Source organism: Schistocerca gregaria, unplaced genomic scaffold (genome assembly GCF_023897955.1).
Source record: "Schistocerca gregaria isolate iqSchGreg1 unplaced genomic scaffold, iqSchGreg1.2 ptg001721l, whole genome shotgun sequence".
Lineage (NCBI taxonomy): Eukaryota > Metazoa > Arthropoda > Insecta > Orthoptera > Acrididae > Schistocerca > Schistocerca gregaria.
This window is the reverse complement of record NW_026062975.1, coordinates 1-18,457: the sequence shown is the minus strand read 5'-3', so window position 1 is coordinate 18,457 and position 18,457 is coordinate 1. Positions and strand designations below refer to the sequence as shown.

Sequence of the window (18,457 nt, the reverse complement as noted above, 5' to 3'; positions counted from 1 at the left end):
CTCCGCCCGACAGGTACAGCTATGATACTTTAGTGGTTACGGAAAGCCCAGGTTTCGAAACATGGTCACGGCACGAAAACGTCTCTTGATGCTGTCTCCTTAACTGCGACAGCTACAGACAAGTGGCGTCGCTACCATACGGCGGGCACGGCACTTTCTTGTTGTGGATGGCCTAAAGAGATGCTTCCAGTGGACATGGCACGGCGATTGCCAAGATACTTCCATTTCGAAGTGACCTTTGTAGTACAAATGAAACGTTTTGCCGCTGCTGCTCCAACGGTAACGTGGCCGAGCGGTCTAAGGCGCTGGTTTTAGGCACCAGTCTCTTCGGAGGCGTGGGTTCGAATCCCACCGTTGCCAATTTTGACGTCTCATTTTTGTGCCGATGCGGTGTGTTCTCGTGGGGTAGGACGCAGCTCTTGTGACGCGCGTGTTGTGTAGGTAGCGTGGCCGAGCGGTCTAAGGCGCTGGTATCAGGCACCAGTCTCTTTGGAGGCGTGGGTTCCAAACCCACAGGTGCCAAACGTGTAATGTTGCCTGTGTCGTAGACAGCTGCACTCATTGCCCGCAAAGAAAACGGCACAACAAGGCGTGAGCGTCTGTTTCGTGAATTGTCGTAGAACAGTGCGTGGTGCAACGACAGGATTTGTAGGCGCCTTTTGCTCTCATCATTGCTGGCGTTCGTCTCCACGAAATGCGTCCGGAGCACGCCGCTCTATAACGCGAGAGAGTGGATTTTTTTACACTTGTCGTCGATTAACCGTGGGTTGCTGCTGCGTTCGCTGGAGGAGCGCTGCCGTCGTTATCCGGTGTGGTCTAGTGGCTAGGATACCTGGCTCTCACCCAGGAGGCCCGGGTTCGATTCCCGGTACCGGAAGTGCGCGTTTTTGTTGCTCCTCTTATGCGACTTGTCTCGACTTTGCTCGACTGACGCTACGCTGACGCGTGCACAAAGCCACGTTAAGTATGATTCGTTGCAACACCTGACGGCGAGAGAGATGGGCGTCTATCCACTTGTTATCCAGCCACATACCGGTACCTGTTGTCAAGAGGCTTGGAGGTCTGCAACACATTGCCACGGAGGTGGATGCAGCTAACCACTGTAGTTAGTGTACTGACAGCGCAGGCACGTTCATTAGCTCGCATGCATGTGATGGAGACCGTGTCTGCCACTGCTGTGGCGTACACCTTGGCCTAGGCTTAGGCTTTGCTGTGTATCGACACTTGCATTCCAGCCAGCTGCTTCCGTGGGCGCCTCCGTGGCCATGGCCGTGATCGTCTAGTGGTTAGGACATTGCGTTGTGGCCGCAATAACCCAGGTTCGAATCCTGGTCACGGCAATTTTTGAAAGTTTCTCCTTGCTGCCGTTGCATTGACGATAGTGCACGAGTACCCGAAATCACAGTGCTTCCTTGGTTTTTCACTCGTGTTCCGCAGGCCGCAGTCCGTACTACCACTTCATCACAAGTGCAACCTTCTTGAGCTCACATATGTCTGTTACATGGAACATTCTAGCTCCGCCCGACAGGTACAGCTATGATACTTTAGTGGTTACGGAAAGCCCAGGTTTCGAAACATGGTCACGGCACGAAAACGTCTCTTGATGCTGTCTCCTTAACTGCGACAGCTACAGACAAGTGGCGTCGCTACCATACGGCGGGCACGGCACTTTCTTGTTGTGGATGGCCTAAAGAGATGCTTCCAGTGGACATGGCACGGCGATTGCCAAGATACTTCCATTTCGAAGTGACCTTTGTAGTACAAATGAAACGTTTTGCCGCTGCTGCTCCAACGGTAACGTGGCCGAGCGGTCTAAGGCGCTGGTTTTAGGCACCAGTCTCTTCGGAGGCGTGGGTTCGAATCCCACCGTTGCCAATTTTGACGTCTCATTTTTGTGCCGATGCGGTGTGTTCTCGTGGGGTAGGACGCAGCTCTTGTGACGCGCGTGTTGTGTAGGTAGCGTGGCCGAGCGGTCTAAGGCGCTGGTATCAGGCACCAGTCTCTTTGGAGGCGTGGGTTCCAAACCCACAGGTGCCAAACGTGTAATGTTGCCTGTGTCGTAGACAGCTGCACTCATTGCCCGCAAAGAAAACGGCACAACAAGGCGTGAGCGTCTGTTTCGTGAATTGTCGTAGAACAGTGCGTGGTGCAACGACAGGATTTGTAGGCGCCTTTTGCTCTCATCATTGCTGGCGTTCGTCTCCACGAAATGCGTCCGGAGCACGCCGCTCTATAACGCGAGAGAGTGGATTTTTTTACACTTGTCGTCGATTAACCGTGGGTTGCTGCTGCGTTCGCTGGAGGAGCGCTGCCGTCGTTATCCGGTGTGGTCTAGTGGCTAGGATACCTGGCTCTCACCCAGGAGGCCCGGGTTCGATTCCCGGTACCGGAAGTGCGCGTTTTTGTTGCTCCTCTTATGCGACTTGTCTCGACTTTGCTCGACTGACGCTACGCTGACGCGTGCACAAAGCCACGTTAAGTATGATTCGTTGCAACACCTGACGGCGAGAGAGATGGGCGTCTATCCACTTGTTATCCAGCCACATACCGGTACCTGTTGTCAAGAGGCTTGGAGGTCTGCAACACATTGCCACGGAGGTGGATGCAGCTAACCACTGTAGTTAGTGTACTGACAGCGCAGGCACGTTCATTAGCTCGCATGCATGTGATGGAGACCGTGTCTGCCACTGCTGTGGCGTACACCTTGGCCTAGGCTTAGGCTTTGCTGTGTATCGACACTTGCATTCCAGCCAGCTGCTTCCGTGGGCGCCTCCGTGGCCATGGCCGTGATCGTCTAGTGGTTAGGACATTGCGTTGTGGCCGCAATAACCCAGGTTCGAATCCTGGTCACGGCAATTTTTGAAAGTTTCTCCTTGCTGCCGTTGCATTGACGATAGTGCACGAGTACCCGAAATCACAGTGCTTCCTTGGTTTTTCACTCGTGTTCCGCAGGCCGCAGTCCGTACTACCACTTCATCACAAGTGCAACCTTCTTGAGCTCACATATGTCTGTTACATGGAACATTCTAGCTCCGCCCGACAGGTACAGCTATGATACTTTAGTGGTTACGGAAAGCCCAGGTTTCGAAACATGGTCACGGCACGAAAACGTCTCTTGATGCTGTCTCCTTAACTGCGACAGCTACAGACAAGTGGCGTCGCTACCATACGGCGGGCACGGCACTTTCTTGTTGTGGATGGCCTAAAGAGATGCTTCCAGTGGACATGGCACGGCGATTGCCAAGATACTTCCATTTCGAAGTGACCTTTGTAGTACAAATGAAACGTTTTGCCGCTGCTGCTCCAACGGTAACGTGGCCGAGCGGTCTAAGGCGCTGGTTTTAGGCACCAGTCTCTTCGGAGGCGTGGGTTCGAATCCCACCGTTGCCAATTTTGACGTCTCATTTTTGTGCCGATGCGGTGTGTTCTCGTGGGGTAGGACGCAGCTCTTGTGACGCGCGTGTTGTGTAGGTAGCGTGGCCGAGCGGTCTAAGGCGCTGGTATCAGGCACCAGTCTCTTTGGAGGCGTGGGTTCCAAACCCACAGGTGCCAAACGTGTAATGTTGCCTGTGTCGTAGACAGCTGCACTCATTGCCCGCAAAGAAAACGGCACAACAAGGCGTGAGCGTCTGTTTCGTGAATTGTCGTAGAACAGTGCGTGGTGCAACGACAGGATTTGTAGGCGCCTTTTGCTCTCATCATTGCTGGCGTTCGTCTCCACGAAATGCGTCCGGAGCACGCCGCTCTATAACGCGAGAGAGTGGATTTTTTTACACTTGTCGTCGATTAACCGTGGGTTGCTGCTGCGTTCGCTGGAGGAGCGCTGCCGTCGTTATCCGGTGTGGTCTAGTGGCTAGGATACCTGGCTCTCACCCAGGAGGCCCGGGTTCGATTCCCGGTACCGGAAGTGCGCGTTTTTGTTGCTCCTCTTATGCGACTTGTCTCGACTTTGCTCGACTGACGCTACGCTGACGCGTGCACAAAGCCACGTTAAGTATGATTCGTTGCAACACCTGACGGCGAGAGAGATGGGCGTCTATCCACTTGTTATCCAGCCACATACCGGTACCTGTTGTCAAGAGGCTTGGAGGTCTGCAACACATTGCCACGGAGGTGGATGCAGCTAACCACTGTAGTTAGTGTACTGACAGCGCAGGCACGTTCATTAGCTCGCATGCATGTGATGGAGACCGTGTCTGCCACTGCTGTGGCGTACACCTTGGCCTAGGCTTAGGCTTTGCTGTGTATCGACACTTGCATTCCAGCCAGCTGCTTCCGTGGGCGCCTCCGTGGCCATGGCCGTGATCGTCTAGTGGTTAGGACATTGCGTTGTGGCCGCAATAACCCAGGTTCGAATCCTGGTCACGGCAATTTTTGAAAGTTTCTCCTTGCTGCCGTTGCATTGACGATAGTGCACGAGTACCCGAAATCACAGTGCTTCCTTGGTTTTTCACTCGTGTTCCGCAGGCCGCAGTCCGTACTACCACTTCATCACAAGTGCAACCTTCTTGAGCTCACATATGTCTGTTACATGGAACATTCTAGCTCCGCCCGACAGGTACAGCTATGATACTTTAGTGGTTACGGAAAGCCCAGGTTTCGAAACATGGTCACGGCACGAAAACGTCTCTTGATGCTGTCTCCTTAACTGCGACAGCTACAGACAAGTGGCGTCGCTACCATACGGCGGGCACGGCACTTTCTTGTTGTGGATGGCCTAAAGAGATGCTTCCAGTGGACATGGCACGGCGATTGCCAAGATACTTCCATTTCGAAGTGACCTTTGTAGTACAAATGAAACGTTTTGCCGCTGCTGCTCCAACGGTAACGTGGCCGAGCGGTCTAAGGCGCTGGTTTTAGGCACCAGTCTCTTCGGAGGCGTGGGTTCGAATCCCACCGTTGCCAATTTTGACGTCTCATTTTTGTGCCGATGCGGTGTGTTCTCGTGGGGTAGGACGCAGCTCTTGTGACGCGCGTGTTGTGTAGGTAGCGTGGCCGAGCGGTCTAAGGCGCTGGTATCAGGCACCAGTCTCTTTGGAGGCGTGGGTTCCAAACCCACAGGTGCCAAACGTGTAATGTTGCCTGTGTCGTAGACAGCTGCACTCATTGCCCGCAAAGAAAACGGCACAACAAGGCGTGAGCGTCTGTTTCGTGAATTGTCGTAGAACAGTGCGTGGTGCAACGACAGGATTTGTAGGCGCCTTTTGCTCTCATCATTGCTGGCGTTCGTCTCCACGAAATGCGTCCGGAGCACGCCGCTCTATAACGCGAGAGAGTGGATTTTTTTACACTTGTCGTCGATTAACCGTGGGTTGCTGCTGCGTTCGCTGGAGGAGCGCTGCCGTCGTTATCCGGTGTGGTCTAGTGGCTAGGATACCTGGCTCTCACCCAGGAGGCCCGGGTTCGATTCCCGGTACCGGAAGTGCGCGTTTTTGTTGCTCCTCTTATGCGACTTGTCTCGACTTTGCTCGACTGACGCTACGCTGACGCGTGCACAAAGCCACGTTAAGTATGATTCGTTGCAACACCTGACGGCGAGAGAGATGGGCGTCTATCCACTTGTTATCCAGCCACATACCGGTACCTGTTGTCAAGAGGCTTGGAGGTCTGCAACACATTGCCACGGAGGTGGATGCAGCTAACCACTGTAGTTAGTGTACTGACAGCGCAGGCACGTTCATTAGCTCGCATGCATGTGATGGAGACCGTGTCTGCCACTGCTGTGGCGTACACCTTGGCCTAGGCTTAGGCTTTGCTGTGTATCGACACTTGCATTCCAGCCAGCTGCTTCCGTGGGCGCCTCCGTGGCCATGGCCGTGATCGTCTAGTGGTTAGGACATTGCGTTGTGGCCGCAATAACCCAGGTTCGAATCCTGGTCACGGCAATTTTTGAAAGTTTCTCCTTGCTGCCGTTGCATTGACGATAGTGCACGAGTACCCGAAATCACAGTGCTTCCTTGGTTTTTCACTCGTGTTCCGCAGGCCGCAGTCCGTACTACCACTTCATCACAAGTGCAACCTTCTTGAGCTCACATATGTCTGTTACATGGAACATTCTAGCTCCGCCCGACAGGTACAGCTATGATACTTTAGTGGTTACGGAAAGCCCAGGTTTCGAAACATGGTCACGGCACGAAAACGTCTCTTGATGCTGTCTCCTTAACTGCGACAGCTACAGACAAGTGGCGTCGCTACCATACGGCGGGCACGGCACTTTCTTGTTGTGGATGGCCTAAAGAGATGCTTCCAGTGGACATGGCACGGCGATTGCCAAGATACTTCCATTTCGAAGTGACCTTTGTAGTACAAATGAAACGTTTTGCCGCTGCTGCTCCAACGGTAACGTGGCCGAGCGGTCTAAGGCGCTGGTTTTAGGCACCAGTCTCTTCGGAGGCGTGGGTTCGAATCCCACCGTTGCCAATTTTGACGTCTCATTTTTGTGCCGATGCGGTGTGTTCTCGTGGGGTAGGACGCAGCTCTTGTGACGCGCGTGTTGTGTAGGTAGCGTGGCCGAGCGGTCTAAGGCGCTGGTATCAGGCACCAGTCTCTTTGGAGGCGTGGGTTCCAAACCCACAGGTGCCAAACGTGTAATGTTGCCTGTGTCGTAGACAGCTGCACTCATTGCCCGCAAAGAAAACGGCACAACAAGGCGTGAGCGTCTGTTTCGTGAATTGTCGTAGAACAGTGCGTGGTGCAACGACAGGATTTGTAGGCGCCTTTTGCTCTCATCATTGCTGGCGTTCGTCTCCACGAAATGCGTCCGGAGCACGCCGCTCTATAACGCGAGAGAGTGGATTTTTTTACACTTGTCGTCGATTAACCGTGGGTTGCTGCTGCGTTCGCTGGAGGAGCGCTGCCGTCGTTATCCGGTGTGGTCTAGTGGCTAGGATACCTGGCTCTCACCCAGGAGGCCCGGGTTCGATTCCCGGTACCGGAAGTGCGCGTTTTTGTTGCTCCTCTTATGCGACTTGTCTCGACTTTGCTCGACTGACGCTACGCTGACGCGTGCACAAAGCCACGTTAAGTATGATTCGTTGCAACACCTGACGGCGAGAGAGATGGGCGTCTATCCACTTGTTATCCAGCCACATACCGGTACCTGTTGTCAAGAGGCTTGGAGGTCTGCAACACATTGCCACGGAGGTGGATGCAGCTAACCACTGTAGTTAGTGTACTGACAGCGCAGGCACGTTCATTAGCTCGCATGCATGTGATGGAGACCGTGTCTGCCACTGCTGTGGCGTACACCTTGGCCTAGGCTTAGGCTTTGCTGTGTATCGACACTTGCATTCCAGCCAGCTGCTTCCGTGGGCGCCTCCGTGGCCATGGCCGTGATCGTCTAGTGGTTAGGACATTGCGTTGTGGCCGCAATAACCCAGGTTCGAATCCTGGTCACGGCAATTTTTGAAAGTTTCTCCTTGCTGCCGTTGCATTGACGATAGTGCACGAGTACCCGAAATCACAGTGCTTCCTTGGTTTTTCACTCGTGTTCCGCAGGCCGCAGTCCGTACTACCACTTCATCACAAGTGCAACCTTCTTGAGCTCACATATGTCTGTTACATGGAACATTCTAGCTCCGCCCGACAGGTACAGCTATGATACTTTAGTGGTTACGGAAAGCCCAGGTTTCGAAACATGGTCACGGCACGAAAACGTCTCTTGATGCTGTCTCCTTAACTGCGACAGCTACAGACAAGTGGCGTCGCTACCATACGGCGGGCACGGCACTTTCTTGTTGTGGATGGCCTAAAGAGATGCTTCCAGTGGACATGGCACGGCGATTGCCAAGATACTTCCATTTCGAAGTGACCTTTGTAGTACAAATGAAACGTTTTGCCGCTGCTGCTCCAACGGTAACGTGGCCGAGCGGTCTAAGGCGCTGGTTTTAGGCACCAGTCTCTTCGGAGGCGTGGGTTCGAATCCCACCGTTGCCAATTTTGACGTCTCATTTTTGTGCCGATGCGGTGTGTTCTCGTGGGGTAGGACGCAGCTCTTGTGACGCGCGTGTTGTGTAGGTAGCGTGGCCGAGCGGTCTAAGGCGCTGGTATCAGGCACCAGTCTCTTTGGAGGCGTGGGTTCCAAACCCACAGGTGCCAAACGTGTAATGTTGCCTGTGTCGTAGACAGCTGCACTCATTGCCCGCAAAGAAAACGGCACAACAAGGCGTGAGCGTCTGTTTCGTGAATTGTCGTAGAACAGTGCGTGGTGCAACGACAGGATTTGTAGGCGCCTTTTGCTCTCATCATTGCTGGCGTTCGTCTCCACGAAATGCGTCCGGAGCACGCCGCTCTATAACGCGAGAGAGTGGATTTTTTTACACTTGTCGTCGATTAACCGTGGGTTGCTGCTGCGTTCGCTGGAGGAGCGCTGCCGTCGTTATCCGGTGTGGTCTAGTGGCTAGGATACCTGGCTCTCACCCAGGAGGCCCGGGTTCGATTCCCGGTACCGGAAGTGCGCGTTTTTGTTGCTCCTCTTATGCGACTTGTCTCGACTTTGCTCGACTGACGCTACGCTGACGCGTGCACAAAGCCACGTTAAGTATGATTCGTTGCAACACCTGACGGCGAGAGAGATGGGCGTCTATCCACTTGTTATCCAGCCACATACCGGTACCTGTTGTCAAGAGGCTTGGAGGTCTGCAACACATTGCCACGGAGGTGGATGCAGCTAACCACTGTAGTTAGTGTACTGACAGCGCAGGCACGTTCATTAGCTCGCATGCATGTGATGGAGACCGTGTCTGCCACTGCTGTGGCGTACACCTTGGCCTAGGCTTAGGCTTTGCTGTGTATCGACACTTGCATTCCAGCCAGCTGCTTCCGTGGGCGCCTCCGTGGCCATGGCCGTGATCGTCTAGTGGTTAGGACATTGCGTTGTGGCCGCAATAACCCAGGTTCGAATCCTGGTCACGGCAATTTTTGAAAGTTTCTCCTTGCTGCCGTTGCATTGACGATAGTGCACGAGTACCCGAAATCACAGTGCTTCCTTGGTTTTTCACTCGTGTTCCGCAGGCCGCAGTCCGTACTACCACTTCATCACAAGTGCAACCTTCTTGAGCTCACATATGTCTGTTACATGGAACATTCTAGCTCCGCCCGACAGGTACAGCTATGATACTTTAGTGGTTACGGAAAGCCCAGGTTTCGAAACATGGTCACGGCACGAAAACGTCTCTTGATGCTGTCTCCTTAACTGCGACAGCTACAGACAAGTGGCGTCGCTACCATACGGCGGGCACGGCACTTTCTTGTTGTGGATGGCCTAAAGAGATGCTTCCAGTGGACATGGCACGGCGATTGCCAAGATACTTCCATTTCGAAGTGACCTTTGTAGTACAAATGAAACGTTTTGCCGCTGCTGCTCCAACGGTAACGTGGCCGAGCGGTCTAAGGCGCTGGTTTTAGGCACCAGTCTCTTCGGAGGCGTGGGTTCGAATCCCACCGTTGCCAATTTTGACGTCTCATTTTTGTGCCGATGCGGTGTGTTCTCGTGGGGTAGGACGCAGCTCTTGTGACGCGCGTGTTGTGTAGGTAGCGTGGCCGAGCGGTCTAAGGCGCTGGTATCAGGCACCAGTCTCTTTGGAGGCGTGGGTTCCAAACCCACAGGTGCCAAACGTGTAATGTTGCCTGTGTCGTAGACAGCTGCACTCATTGCCCGCAAAGAAAACGGCACAACAAGGCGTGAGCGTCTGTTTCGTGAATTGTCGTAGAACAGTGCGTGGTGCAACGACAGGATTTGTAGGCGCCTTTTGCTCTCATCATTGCTGGCGTTCGTCTCCACGAAATGCGTCCGGAGCACGCCGCTCTATAACGCGAGAGAGAGTGGATTTTTTTACACTTGTCGTCGATTAACCGTGGGTTGCTGCTGCGTTCGCTGGAGGAGCGCTGCCGTCGTTATCCGGTGTGGTCTAGTGGCTAGGATACCTGGCTCTCACCCAGGAGGCCCGGGTTCGATTCCCGGTACCGGAAGTGCGCGTTTTTGTTGCTCCTCTTATGCGACTTGTCTCGACTTTGCTCGACTGACGCTACGCTGACGCGTGCACAAAGCCACGTTAAGTATGATTCGTTGCAACACCTGACGGCGAGAGAGATGGGCGTCTATCCACTTGTTATCCAGCCACATACCGGTACCTGTTGTCAAGAGGCTTGGAGGTCTGCAACACATTGCCACGGAGGTGGATGCAGCTAACCACTGTAGTTAGTGTACTGACAGCGCAGGCACGTTCATTAGCTCGCATGCATGTGATGGAGACCGTGTCTGCCACTGCTGTGGCGTACACCTTGGCCTAGGCTTAGGCTTTGCTGTGTATCGACACTTGCATTCCAGCCAGCTGCTTCCGTGGGCGCCTCCGTGGCCATGGCCGTGATCGTCTAGTGGTTAGGACATTGCGTTGTGGCCGCAATAACCCAGGTTCGAATCCTGGTCACGGCAATTTTTGAAAGTTTCTCCTTGCTGCCGTTGCATTGACGATAGTGCACGAGTACCCGAAATCACAGTGCTTCCTTGGTTTTTCACTCGTGTTCCGCAGGCCGCAGTCCGTACTACCACTTCATCACAAGTGCAACCTTCTTGAGCTCACATATGTCTGTTACATGGAACATTCTAGCTCCGCCCGACAGGTACAGCTATGATACTTTAGTGGTTACGGAAAGCCCAGGTTTCGAAACATGGTCACGGCACGAAAACGTCTCTTGATGCTGTCTCCTTAACTGCGACAGCTACAGACAAGTGGCGTCGCTACCATACGGCGGGCACGGCACTTTCTTGTTGTGGATGGCCTAAAGAGATGCTTCCAGTGGACATGGCACGGCGATTGCCAAGATACTTCCATTTCGAAGTGACCTTTGTAGTACAAATGAAACGTTTTGCCGCTGCTGCTCCAACGGTAACGTGGCCGAGCGGTCTAAGGCGCTGGTTTTAGGCACCAGTCTCTTCGGAGGCGTGGGTTCGAATCCCACCGTTGCCAATTTTGACGTCTCATTTTTGTGCCGATGCGGTGTGTTCTCGTGGGGTAGGACGCAGCTCTTGTGACGCGCGTGTTGTGTAGGTAGCGTGGCCGAGCGGTCTAAGGCGCTGGTATCAGGCACCAGTCTCTTTGGAGGCGTGGGTTCCAAACCCACAGGTGCCAAACGTGTAATGTTGCCTGTGTCGTAGACAGCTGCACTCATTGCCCGCAAAGAAAACGGCACAACAAGGCGTGAGCGTCTGTTTCGTGAATTGTCGTAGAACAGTGCGTGGTGCAACGACAGGATTTGTAGGCGCCTTTTGCTCTCATCATTGCTGGCGTTCGTCTCCACGAAATGCGTCCGGAGCACGCCGCTCTATAACGCGAGAGAGTGGATTTTTTTACACTTGTCGTCGATTAACCGTGGGTTGCTGCTGCGTTCGCTGGAGGAGCGCTGCCGTCGTTATCCGGTGTGGTCTAGTGGCTAGGATACCTGGCTCTCACCCAGGAGGCCCGGGTTCGATTCCCGGTACCGGAAGTGCGCGTTTTTGTTGCTCCTCTTATGCGACTTGTCTCGACTTTGCTCGACTGACGCTACGCTGACGCGTGCACAAAGCCACGTTAAGTATGATTCGTTGCAACACCTGACGGCGAGAGAGATGGGCGTCTATCCACTTGTTATCCAGCCACATACCGGTACCTGTTGTCAAGAGGCTTGGAGGTCTGCAACACATTGCCACGGAGGTGGATGCAGCTAACCACTGTAGTTAGTGTACTGACAGCGCAGGCACGTTCATTAGCTCGCATGCATGTGATGGAGACCGTGTCTGCCACTGCTGTGGCGTACACCTTGGCCTAGGCTTAGGCTTTGCTGTGTATCGACACTTGCATTCCAGCCAGCTGCTTCCGTGGGCGCCTCCGTGGCCATGGCCGTGATCGTCTAGTGGTTAGGACATTGCGTTGTGGCCGCAATAACCCAGGTTCGAATCCTGGTCACGGCAATTTTTGAAAGTTTCTCCTTGCTGCCGTTGCATTGACGATAGTGCACGAGTACCCGAAATCACAGTGCTTCCTTGGTTTTTCACTCGTGTTCCGCAGGCCGCAGTCCGTACTACCACTTCATCACAAGTGCAACCTTCTTGAGCTCACATATGTCTGTTACATGGAACATTCTAGCTCCGCCCGACAGGTACAGCTATGATACTTTAGTGGTTACGGAAAGCCCAGGTTTCGAAACATGGTCACGGCACGAAAACGTCTCTTGATGCTGTCTCCTTAACTGCGACAGCTACAGACAAGTGGCGTCGCTACCATACGGCGGGCACGGCACTTTCTTGTTGTGGATGGCCTAAAGAGATGCTTCCAGTGGACATGGCACGGCGATTGCCAAGATACTTCCATTTCGAAGTGACCTTTGTAGTACAAATGAAACGTTTTGCCGCTGCTGCTCCAACGGTAACGTGGCCGAGCGGTCTAAGGCGCTGGTTTTAGGCACCAGTCTCTTCGGAGGCGTGGGTTCGAATCCCACCGTTGCCAATTTTGACGTCTCATTTTTGTGCCGATGCGGTGTGTTCTCGTGGGGTAGGACGCAGCTCTTGTGACGCGCGTGTTGTGTAGGTAGCGTGGCCGAGCGGTCTAAGGCGCTGGTATCAGGCACCAGTCTCTTTGGAGGCGTGGGTTCCAAACCCACAGGTGCCAAACGTGTAATGTTGCCTGTGTCGTAGACAGCTGCACTCATTGCCCGCAAAGAAAACGGCACAACAAGGCGTGAGCGTCTGTTTCGTGAATTGTCGTAGAACAGTGCGTGGTGCAACGACAGGATTTGTAGGCGCCTTTTGCTCTCATCATTGCTGGCGTTCGTCTCCACGAAATGCGTCCGGAGCACGCCGCTCTATAACGCGAGAGAGTGGATTTTTTTACACTTGTCGTCGATTAACCGTGGGTTGCTGCTGCGTTCGCTGGAGGAGCGCTGCCGTCGTTATCCGGTGTGGTCTAGTGGCTAGGATACCTGGCTCTCACCCAGGAGGCCCGGGTTCGATTCCCGGTACCGGAAGTGCGCGTTTTTGTTGCTCCTCTTATGCGACTTGTCTCGACTTTGCTCGACTGACGCTACGCTGACGCGTGCACAAAGCCACGTTAAGTATGATTCGTTGCAACACCTGACGGCGAGAGAGATGGGCGTCTATCCACTTGTTATCCAGCCACATACCGGTACCTGTTGTCAAGAGGCTTGGAGGTCTGCAACACATTGCCACGGAGGTGGATGCAGCTAACCACTGTAGTTAGTGTACTGACAGCGCAGGCACGTTCATTAGCTCGCATGCATGTGATGGAGACCGTGTCTGCCACTGCTGTGGCGTACACCTTGGCCTAGGCTTAGGCTTTGCTGTGTATCGACACTTGCATTCCAGCCAGCTGCTTCCGTGGGCGCCTCCGTGGCCATGGCCGTGATCGTCTAGTGGTTAGGACATTGCGTTGTGGCCGCAATAACCCAGGTTCGAATCCTGGTCACGGCAATTTTTGAAAGTTTCTCCTTGCTGCCGTTGCATTGACGATAGTGCACGAGTACCCGAAATCACAGTGCTTCCTTGGTTTTTCACTCGTGTTCCGCAGGCCGCAGTCCGTACTACCACTTCATCACAAGTGCAACCTTCTTGAGCTCACATATGTCTGTTACATGGAACATTCTAGCTCCGCCCGACAGGTACAGCTATGATACTTTAGTGGTTACGGAAAGCCCAGGTTTCGAAACATGGTCACGGCACGAAAACGTCTCTTGATGCTGTCTCCTTAACTGCGACAGCTACAGACAAGTGGCGTCGCTACCATACGGCGGGCACGGCACTTTCTTGTTGTGGATGGCCTAAAGAGATGCTTCCAGTGGACATGGCACGGCGATTGCCAAGATACTTCCATTTCGAAGTGACCTTTGTAGTACAAATGAAACGTTTTGCCGCTGCTGCTCCAACGGTAACGTGGCCGAGCGGTCTAAGGCGCTGGTTTTAGGCACCAGTCTCTTCGGAGGCGTGGGTTCGAATCCCACCGTTGCCAATTTTGACGTCTCATTTTTGTGCCGATGCGGTGTGTTCTCGTGGGGTAGGACGCAGCTCTTGTGACGCGCGTGTTGTGTAGGTAGCGTGGCCGAGCGGTCTAAGGCGCTGGTATCAGGCACCAGTCTCTTTGGAGGCGTGGGTTCCAAACCCACAGGTGCCAAACGTGTAATGTTGCCTGTGTCGTAGACAGCTGCACTCATTGCCCGCAAAGAAAACGGCACAACAAGGCGTGAGCGTCTGTTTCGTGAATTGTCGTAGAACAGTGCGTGGTGCAACGACAGGATTTGTAGGCGCCTTTTGCTCTCATCATTGCTGGCGTTCGTCTCCACGAAATGCGTCCGGAGCACGCCGCTCTATAACGCGAGAGAGTGGATTTTTTTACACTTGTCGTCGATTAACCGTGGGTTGCTGCTGCGTTCGCTGGAGGAGCGCTGCCGTCGTTATCCGGTGTGGTCTAGTGGCTAGGATACCTGGCTCTCACCCAGGAGGCCCGGGTTCGATTCCCGGTACCGGAAGTGCGCGTTTTTGTTGCTCCTCTTATGCGACTTGTCTCGACTTTGCTCGACTGACGCTACGCTGACGCGTGCACAAAGCCACGTTAAGTATGATTCGTTGCAACACCTGACGGCGAGAGAGATGGGCGTCTATCCACTTGTTATCCAGCCACATACCGGTACCTGTTGTCAAGAGGCTTGGAGGTCTGCAACACATTGCCACGGAGGTGGATGCAGCTAACCACTGTAGTTAGTGTACTGACAGCGCAGGCACGTTCATTAGCTCGCATGCATGTGATGGAGACCGTGTCTGCCACTGCTGTGGCGTACACCTTGGCCTAGGCTTAGGCTTTGCTGTGTATCGACACTTGCATTCCAGCCAGCTGCTTCCGTGGGCGCCTCCGTGGCCATGGCCGTGATCGTCTAGTGGTTAGGACATTGCGTTGTGGCCGCAATAACCCAGGTTCGAATCCTGGTCACGGCAATTTTTGAAAGTTTCTCCTTGCTGCCGTTGCATTGACGATAGTGCACGAGTACCCGAAATCACAGTGCTTCCTTGGTTTTTCACTCGTGTTCCGCAGGCCGCAGTCCGTACTACCACTTCATCACAAGTGCAACCTTCTTGAGCTCACATATGTCTGTTACATGGAACATTCTAGCTCCGCCCGACAGGTACAGCTATGATACTTTAGTGGTTACGGAAAGCCCAGGTTTCGAAACATGGTCACGGCACGAAAACGTCTCTTGATGCTGTCTCCTTAACTGCGACAGCTACAGACAAGTGGCGTCGCTACCATACGGCGGGCACGGCACTTTCTTGTTGTGGATGGCCTAAAGAGATGCTTCCAGTGGACATGGCACGGCGATTGCCAAGATACTTCCATTTCGAAGTGACCTTTGTAGTACAAATGAAACGTTTTGCCGCTGCTGCTCCAACGGTAACGTGGCCGAGCGGTCTAAGGCGCTGGTTTTAGGCACCAGTCTCTTCGGAGGCGTGGGTTCGAATCCCACCGTTGCCAATTTTGACGTCTCATTTTTGTGCCGATGCGGTGTGTTCTCGTGGGGTAGGACGCAGCTCTTGTGACGCGCGTGTTGTGTAGGTAGCGTGGCCGAGCGGTCTAAGGCGCTGGTATCAGGCACCAGTCTCTTTGGAGGCGTGGGTTCCAAACCCACAGGTGCCAAACGTGTAATGTTGCCTGTGTCGTAGACAGCTGCACTCATTGCCCGCAAAGAAAACGGCACAACAAGGCGTGAGCGTCTGTTTCGTGAATTGTCGTAGAACAGTGCGTGGTGCAACGACAGGATTTGTAGGCGCCTTTTGCTCTCATCATTGCTGGCGTTCGTCTCCACGAAATGCGTCCGGAGCACGCCGCTCTATAACGCGAGAGAGTGGATTTTTTTACACTTGTCGTCGATTAACCGTGGGTTGCTGCTGCGTTCGCTGGAGGAGCGCTGCCGTCGTTATCCGGTGTGGTCTAGTGGCTAGGATACCTGGCTCTCACCCAGGAGGCCCGGGTTCGATTCCCGGTACCGGAAGTGCGCGTTTTTGTTGCTCCTCTTATGCGACTTGTCTCGACTTTGCTCGACTGACGCTACGCTGACGCGTGCACAAAGCCACGTTAAGTATGATTCGTTGCAACACCTGACGGCGAGAGAGATGGGCGTCTATCCACTTGTTATCCAGCCACATACCGGTACCTGTTGTCAAGAGGCTTGGAGGTCTGCAACACATTGCCACGGAGGTGGATGCAGCTAACCACTGTAGTTAGTGTACTGACAGCGCAGGCACGTTCATTAGCTCGCATGCATGTGATGGAGACCGTGTCTGCCACTGCTGTGGCGTACACCTTGGCCTAGGCTTAGGCTTTGCTGTGTATCGACACTTGCATTCCAGCCAGCTGCTTCCGTGGGCGCCTCCGTGGCCATGGCCGTGATCGTCTAGTGGTTAGGACATTGCGTTGTGGCCGCAATAACCCAGGTTCGAATCCTGGTCACGGCAATTTTTGAAAGTTTCTCCTTGCTGCCGTTGCATTGACGATAGTGCACGAGTACCCGAAATCACAGTGCTTCCTTGGTTTTTCACTCGTGTTCCGCAGGCCGCAGTCCGTACTACCACTTCATCACAAGTGCAACCTTCTTGAGCTCACATATGTCTGTTACATGGAACATTCTAGCTCCGCCCGACAGGTACAGCTATGATACTTTAGTGGTTACGGAAAGCCCAGGTTTCGAAACATGGTCACGGCACGAAAACGTCTCTTGATGCTGTCTCCTTAACTGCGACAGCTACAGACAAGTGGCGTCGCTACCATACGGCGGGCACGGCACTTTCTTGTTGTGGATGGCCTAAAGAGATGCTTCCAGTGGACATGGCACGGCGATTGCCAAGATACTTCCATTTCGAAGTGACCTTTGTAGTACAAATGAAACGTTTTGCCGCTGCTGCTCCAACGGTAACGTGGCCGAGCGGTCTAAGGCGCTGGTTTTAGGCACCAGTCTCTTCGGAGGCGTGGGTTCGAATCCCACCGTTGCCAATTTTGACGTCTCATTTTTGTGCCGATGCGGTGTGTTCTCGTGGGGTAGGACGCAGCTCTTGTGACGCGCGTGTTGTGTAGGTAGCGTGGCCGAGCGGTCTAAGGCGCTGGTATCAGGCACCAGTCTCTTTGGAGGCGTGGGTTCCAAACCCACAGGTGCCAAACGTGTAATGTTGCCTGTGTCGTAGACAGCTGCACTCATTGCCCGCAAAGAAAACGGCACAACAAGGCGTGAGCGTCTGTTTCGTGAATTGTCGTAGAACAGTGCGTGGTGCAACGACAGGATTTGTAGGCGCCTTTTGCTCTCATCATTGCTGGCGTTCGTCTCCACGAAATGCGTCCGGAGCACGCCGCTCTATAACGCGAGAGAGTGGATTTTTTTACACTTGTCGTCGATTAACCGTGGGTTGCTGCTGCGTTCGCTGGAGGAGCGCTGCCGTCGTTATCCGGTGTGGTCTAGTGGCTAGGATACCTGGCTCTCACCCAGGAGGCCCGGGTTCGATTCCCGGTACCGGAAGTGCGCGTTTTTGTTGCTCCTCTTATGCGACTTGTCTCGACTTTGCTCGACTGACGCTACGCTGACGCGTGCACAAAGCCACGTTAAGTATGATTCGTTGCAACACCTGACGGCGAGAGAGATGGGCGTCTATCCACTTGTTATCCAGCCACATACCGGTACCTGTTGTCAAGAGGCTTGGAGGTCTGCAACACATTGCCACGGAGGTGGATGCAGCTAACCACTGTAGTTAGTGTACTGACAGCGCAGGCACGTTCATTAGCTCGCATGCATGTGATGGAGACCGTGTCTGCCACTGCTGTGGCGTACACCTTGGCCTAGGCTTAGGCTTTGCTGTGTATCGACACTTGCATTCCAGCCAGCTGCTTCCGTGGGCGCCTCCGTGGCCATGGCCGTGATCGTCTAGTGGTTAGGACATTGCGTTGTGGCCGCAATAACCCAGGTTCGAATCCTGGTCACGGCAATTTTTGAAAGTTTCTCCTTGCTGCCGTTGCATTGACGATAGTGCACGAGTACCCGAAATCACAGTGCTTCCTTGGTTTTTCACTCGTGTTCCGCAGGCCGCAGTCCGTACTACCACTTCATCACAAGTGCAACCTTCTTGAGCTCACATATGTCTGTTACATGGAACATTCTAGCTCCGCCCGACAGGTACAGCTATGATACTTTAGTGGTTACGGAAAGCCCAGGTTTCGAAACATGGTCACGGCACGAAAACGTCTCTTGATGCTGTCTCCTTAACTGCGACAGCTACAGACAAGTGGCGTCGCTACCATACGGCGGGCACGGCACTTTCTTGTTGTGGATGGCCTAAAGAGATGCTTCCAGTGGACATGGCACGGCGATTGCCAAGATACTTCCATTTCGAAGTGACCTTTGTAGTACAAATGAAACGTATCTGTCTCGCGTGTGT

At 53.7% G+C, this 18,457-nt stretch overlaps 36 non-coding genes across 36 annotated transcripts; all 36 read left to right on the top strand.

Moving 5' to 3' along the window:
* Positions 1–278: 278 nt before the first annotated feature.
* Trnal-uag (transfer RNA leucine (anticodon UAG)) lies at positions 279–360 on the top strand. Its single transcript has one exon. It is a non-coding gene; the product is annotated as a tRNA-Leu (tRNA).
* Positions 361–805: 445 nt separating this feature from the next.
* On the top strand, positions 806–877 carry Trnae-cuc (transfer RNA glutamic acid (anticodon CUC)). Its single transcript has one exon. It is a non-coding gene; the product is annotated as a tRNA-Glu (tRNA).
* Positions 878–1,268: 391 nt separating this feature from the next.
* Positions 1,269–1,340, top strand: Trnah-gug (transfer RNA histidin (anticodon GUG)). Its single transcript has one exon. It is a non-coding gene; the product is annotated as a tRNA-His (tRNA).
* A 453-nt stretch (positions 1,341–1,793) lies between these two features.
* On the top strand, positions 1,794–1,875 carry Trnal-uag (transfer RNA leucine (anticodon UAG)). Its single transcript has one exon. It is a non-coding gene; the product is annotated as a tRNA-Leu (tRNA).
* Positions 1,876–2,320: 445 nt separating this feature from the next.
* On the top strand, positions 2,321–2,392 carry Trnae-cuc (transfer RNA glutamic acid (anticodon CUC)). Its single transcript has one exon. It is a non-coding gene; the product is annotated as a tRNA-Glu (tRNA).
* Positions 2,393–2,783: 391 nt separating this feature from the next.
* Positions 2,784–2,855, top strand: Trnah-gug (transfer RNA histidin (anticodon GUG)). Its single transcript has one exon. It is a non-coding gene; the product is annotated as a tRNA-His (tRNA).
* Positions 2,856–3,308: 453 nt separating this feature from the next.
* On the top strand, positions 3,309–3,390 carry Trnal-uag (transfer RNA leucine (anticodon UAG)). Its single transcript has one exon. It is a non-coding gene; the product is annotated as a tRNA-Leu (tRNA).
* A 445-nt stretch (positions 3,391–3,835) lies between these two features.
* Trnae-cuc (transfer RNA glutamic acid (anticodon CUC)) lies at positions 3,836–3,907 on the top strand. Its single transcript has one exon. It is a non-coding gene; the product is annotated as a tRNA-Glu (tRNA).
* A 391-nt stretch (positions 3,908–4,298) lies between these two features.
* On the top strand, positions 4,299–4,370 carry Trnah-gug (transfer RNA histidin (anticodon GUG)). The gene has a single exon. It is a non-coding gene; the product is annotated as a tRNA-His (tRNA).
* Positions 4,371–4,823: 453 nt separating this feature from the next.
* Positions 4,824–4,905, top strand: Trnal-uag (transfer RNA leucine (anticodon UAG)). Its single transcript has one exon. It is a non-coding gene; the product is annotated as a tRNA-Leu (tRNA).
* Positions 4,906–5,350: 445 nt separating this feature from the next.
* Trnae-cuc (transfer RNA glutamic acid (anticodon CUC)) lies at positions 5,351–5,422 on the top strand. The gene has a single exon. It is a non-coding gene; the product is annotated as a tRNA-Glu (tRNA).
* Positions 5,423–5,813: 391 nt separating this feature from the next.
* On the top strand, positions 5,814–5,885 carry Trnah-gug (transfer RNA histidin (anticodon GUG)). Its single transcript has one exon. It is a non-coding gene; the product is annotated as a tRNA-His (tRNA).
* A 453-nt stretch (positions 5,886–6,338) lies between these two features.
* Positions 6,339–6,420, top strand: Trnal-uag (transfer RNA leucine (anticodon UAG)). The gene has a single exon. It is a non-coding gene; the product is annotated as a tRNA-Leu (tRNA).
* Positions 6,421–6,865: 445 nt separating this feature from the next.
* On the top strand, positions 6,866–6,937 carry Trnae-cuc (transfer RNA glutamic acid (anticodon CUC)). The gene has a single exon. It is a non-coding gene; the product is annotated as a tRNA-Glu (tRNA).
* A 391-nt stretch (positions 6,938–7,328) lies between these two features.
* Trnah-gug (transfer RNA histidin (anticodon GUG)) lies at positions 7,329–7,400 on the top strand. The gene has a single exon. It is a non-coding gene; the product is annotated as a tRNA-His (tRNA).
* A 453-nt stretch (positions 7,401–7,853) lies between these two features.
* Trnal-uag (transfer RNA leucine (anticodon UAG)) lies at positions 7,854–7,935 on the top strand. Its single transcript has one exon. It is a non-coding gene; the product is annotated as a tRNA-Leu (tRNA).
* A 445-nt stretch (positions 7,936–8,380) lies between these two features.
* Trnae-cuc (transfer RNA glutamic acid (anticodon CUC)) lies at positions 8,381–8,452 on the top strand. The gene has a single exon. It is a non-coding gene; the product is annotated as a tRNA-Glu (tRNA).
* Positions 8,453–8,843: 391 nt separating this feature from the next.
* Trnah-gug (transfer RNA histidin (anticodon GUG)) lies at positions 8,844–8,915 on the top strand. Its single transcript has one exon. It is a non-coding gene; the product is annotated as a tRNA-His (tRNA).
* Positions 8,916–9,368: 453 nt separating this feature from the next.
* On the top strand, positions 9,369–9,450 carry Trnal-uag (transfer RNA leucine (anticodon UAG)). The gene has a single exon. It is a non-coding gene; the product is annotated as a tRNA-Leu (tRNA).
* Positions 9,451–9,897: 447 nt separating this feature from the next.
* Positions 9,898–9,969, top strand: Trnae-cuc (transfer RNA glutamic acid (anticodon CUC)). Its single transcript has one exon. It is a non-coding gene; the product is annotated as a tRNA-Glu (tRNA).
* Positions 9,970–10,360: 391 nt separating this feature from the next.
* Positions 10,361–10,432, top strand: Trnah-gug (transfer RNA histidin (anticodon GUG)). The gene has a single exon. It is a non-coding gene; the product is annotated as a tRNA-His (tRNA).
* A 453-nt stretch (positions 10,433–10,885) lies between these two features.
* On the top strand, positions 10,886–10,967 carry Trnal-uag (transfer RNA leucine (anticodon UAG)). The gene has a single exon. It is a non-coding gene; the product is annotated as a tRNA-Leu (tRNA).
* A 445-nt stretch (positions 10,968–11,412) lies between these two features.
* Positions 11,413–11,484, top strand: Trnae-cuc (transfer RNA glutamic acid (anticodon CUC)). The gene has a single exon. It is a non-coding gene; the product is annotated as a tRNA-Glu (tRNA).
* Positions 11,485–11,875: 391 nt separating this feature from the next.
* Positions 11,876–11,947, top strand: Trnah-gug (transfer RNA histidin (anticodon GUG)). Its single transcript has one exon. It is a non-coding gene; the product is annotated as a tRNA-His (tRNA).
* Positions 11,948–12,400: 453 nt separating this feature from the next.
* Trnal-uag (transfer RNA leucine (anticodon UAG)) lies at positions 12,401–12,482 on the top strand. Its single transcript has one exon. It is a non-coding gene; the product is annotated as a tRNA-Leu (tRNA).
* Positions 12,483–12,927: 445 nt separating this feature from the next.
* Trnae-cuc (transfer RNA glutamic acid (anticodon CUC)) lies at positions 12,928–12,999 on the top strand. The gene has a single exon. It is a non-coding gene; the product is annotated as a tRNA-Glu (tRNA).
* Positions 13,000–13,390: 391 nt separating this feature from the next.
* On the top strand, positions 13,391–13,462 carry Trnah-gug (transfer RNA histidin (anticodon GUG)). The gene has a single exon. It is a non-coding gene; the product is annotated as a tRNA-His (tRNA).
* Positions 13,463–13,915: 453 nt separating this feature from the next.
* Trnal-uag (transfer RNA leucine (anticodon UAG)) lies at positions 13,916–13,997 on the top strand. Its single transcript has one exon. It is a non-coding gene; the product is annotated as a tRNA-Leu (tRNA).
* A 445-nt stretch (positions 13,998–14,442) lies between these two features.
* Positions 14,443–14,514, top strand: Trnae-cuc (transfer RNA glutamic acid (anticodon CUC)). Its single transcript has one exon. It is a non-coding gene; the product is annotated as a tRNA-Glu (tRNA).
* A 391-nt stretch (positions 14,515–14,905) lies between these two features.
* Trnah-gug (transfer RNA histidin (anticodon GUG)) lies at positions 14,906–14,977 on the top strand. Its single transcript has one exon. It is a non-coding gene; the product is annotated as a tRNA-His (tRNA).
* A 453-nt stretch (positions 14,978–15,430) lies between these two features.
* Positions 15,431–15,512, top strand: Trnal-uag (transfer RNA leucine (anticodon UAG)). Its single transcript has one exon. It is a non-coding gene; the product is annotated as a tRNA-Leu (tRNA).
* A 445-nt stretch (positions 15,513–15,957) lies between these two features.
* Trnae-cuc (transfer RNA glutamic acid (anticodon CUC)) lies at positions 15,958–16,029 on the top strand. Its single transcript has one exon. It is a non-coding gene; the product is annotated as a tRNA-Glu (tRNA).
* A 391-nt stretch (positions 16,030–16,420) lies between these two features.
* Trnah-gug (transfer RNA histidin (anticodon GUG)) lies at positions 16,421–16,492 on the top strand. Its single transcript has one exon. It is a non-coding gene; the product is annotated as a tRNA-His (tRNA).
* A 453-nt stretch (positions 16,493–16,945) lies between these two features.
* On the top strand, positions 16,946–17,027 carry Trnal-uag (transfer RNA leucine (anticodon UAG)). Its single transcript has one exon. It is a non-coding gene; the product is annotated as a tRNA-Leu (tRNA).
* A 445-nt stretch (positions 17,028–17,472) lies between these two features.
* Trnae-cuc (transfer RNA glutamic acid (anticodon CUC)) lies at positions 17,473–17,544 on the top strand. The gene has a single exon. It is a non-coding gene; the product is annotated as a tRNA-Glu (tRNA).
* A 391-nt stretch (positions 17,545–17,935) lies between these two features.
* Positions 17,936–18,007, top strand: Trnah-gug (transfer RNA histidin (anticodon GUG)). Its single transcript has one exon. It is a non-coding gene; the product is annotated as a tRNA-His (tRNA).
* Positions 18,008–18,457: the final 450 nt, after the last annotated feature.